This window comes from Trachymyrmex cornetzi, unplaced genomic scaffold, assembly GCF_001594075.2.
Source record: "Trachymyrmex cornetzi isolate Tcor2-1 unplaced genomic scaffold, Tcor1.1 scaffold770, whole genome shotgun sequence".
NCBI lineage: Eukaryota > Metazoa > Arthropoda > Insecta > Hymenoptera > Formicidae > Trachymyrmex > Trachymyrmex cornetzi.
Window position 1 is genome coordinate 14,290 of NW_017300103.1, and position 2,289 is coordinate 16,578.

The following is a 2,289-nucleotide window of genomic DNA, read 5'->3' on the forward strand; positions in this document are numbered from 1 at the left end:
ATGTCTCCACTCAAAACTTTTTGCGGCGACTAGGATCACTGATCGCGCCGATTTGATTGCGATCTGGTCGCGGACCGACGATAACTTTGACTGACTTTTTCTAAGTTCGATTAGCGGACCGGCAGAGGTTCGCTCTGAGTAAGGAGTTTTGAAAAACTGTGCTCTGTTCGCGAAGGCCCTCCTTTTATATTCGCTAGTTAGGAGTGCCGTGTGCAAGTCTAGTGTGTGGGATTAGGTTTATCTAAGATTAGAATTAAGGGTATCGGTTATGAAAAGGGATACTGGGATATGTGTCTAGATGATTCTTCGTCATCGACCAGTTGCCGGATGTTCGACAGTCATAGAGCCACACTTGTCATATATTAAGGACAACCGCTGTTTCGGTTATAATCCTTAACGACTGTGCCCGAATGGAAAGAAAAAAGGGGCGAACGTTAATCGGCTCGCAGCTATCGAAACTTCCTATGACAAATACAGTTGGTCTACTAGTGTTACTTATTAATGACCCTTATGGTGATGACGAAGGTTCGAAGAAAAGAACAGTGGAGTCTGGACGTAACAGTTGCGATACAGTTGTGGTGGTGGAAGTACTTTTTTCTTCGTGCGATTCGTCTACAATGAGCATCTTTTGTTTGTAAGCATATGTATGTATTTTATCGTTTACGCCGTATATGAAGTCGAATCGATATCTCTTCCCCACGAAAATTTATCAACTCTCCGTTCTGATCTACTATACGTATTGTTATATCAGTAACGTTTCGCGCGAAGACTGGAAGATAAATGACGTGTGTGGGAGTATTGGACAATTTATATCCAGGTGAAACGTTCACAGCAAATTCATGTATTGTATGTACTTGTTTATCGTTGTTGTACGCACCTGAAGTAATATTACATTCTATACGAATTATAGTTATATTCATAATGTTTATAGGTTGGTCAGACGCGTACCATTTTTTCGGTTGTATCACACGAGATTGTGAATAGCCTAATAATGAACCGATGTTATTCGGTTTGTTAAAATTTACTCGGTAGGCACATTTGATCTCGCTTTTCATAGTATTCTCATTGGCTCGAAGAATCTCGTCCTTATGGGTATTATCACCAACATAGTCGTTGAATAAATATTTGTCATCATTATTATCATCGTTATTACTTTTAGTATCAAACGTGTGAAAAATAGCAGCTCTTAAATATTTGGTTATAGCACTTAATTCGTATGATCCTTCGGGAATCGTGATTGTTTTATCGTCGGTATCGAAGTAGAATTTATTGTTCGCGGAAGTAATATTAGGTATCGCGTTGTACGTTTCGAAATTCGTAAGACCTAATTCGTATTCGCCATTACTTAAATCCAACGCGGGAAAGTAGCTTGCTGTAAGGATGCTGGTTTTTCCAGTTAATGTAAGAGTCAACGACATGGTTGAAACGACGATAAACGATCAACTGAGACAAGTTTAACAGTTTTTGCATGATATATTGTTGAAAAAATTTTTTTCTCCAATTCAACTCCCATAGAAATCGTAGACACAATTGACCATAATTGTTCTGATTTGACTTTTGATAAGATCGATAATTGTACGTCACGCTACATCCGAGATATCGTTCAAGTTCCTTTGGCGGTCTAAGATTACCGAAACCGTCGAAGTAGACAGCGTTCCTTTCTTTTTTCGCATAGGCAACCCAGTGTGTGCCCAAGTTGTCTGAGTCATCGAGATTTACGATGGCGCTTTCATTACGATGTGGTTTCGTTGGTAATGCGTCACGCATAAATACACCTCTAAAGAATGGTAAACGTAAACGGTACGCTGAATGATTCAATTGCTCGTTCGTTGTAATACCAGAGAGCGACATTTTAAGTCTCTAAAGTACCACGACTTTTTTTTACGCTTTTTTTTGGTTTTCTTCTTTTCTTTATACCACTACCACGTTTATATGGTGCTAAATATAGACCACGACCTTTCTTGCGATTGCTTACAGCTCTCGCCACGCTTGCTGCCCCACCGATCAAAGATCCAAGCGCGCCTAACATTGGTATAATCGGTAGGGAGCCTCCACGTTTCGCTACCGGAAGTGTTCTATTTCTTCTTATCTTTTTTCTCTTGCGCATACCCATATCTAGTTTTGTTTTCGTTTTCATAGCTGCCCATATAGCGGTCGCGGCAGCTTTTTCACCAAGCGTCGAATCGCTCGCTATTATACGTTGACGTGCTTTTTCGGTGAGAATTCGATCGGCAATGTGTCGGTCAGCGAGATTATTGTTTTGTGAATAAGCGATATCGTGTTTACGAC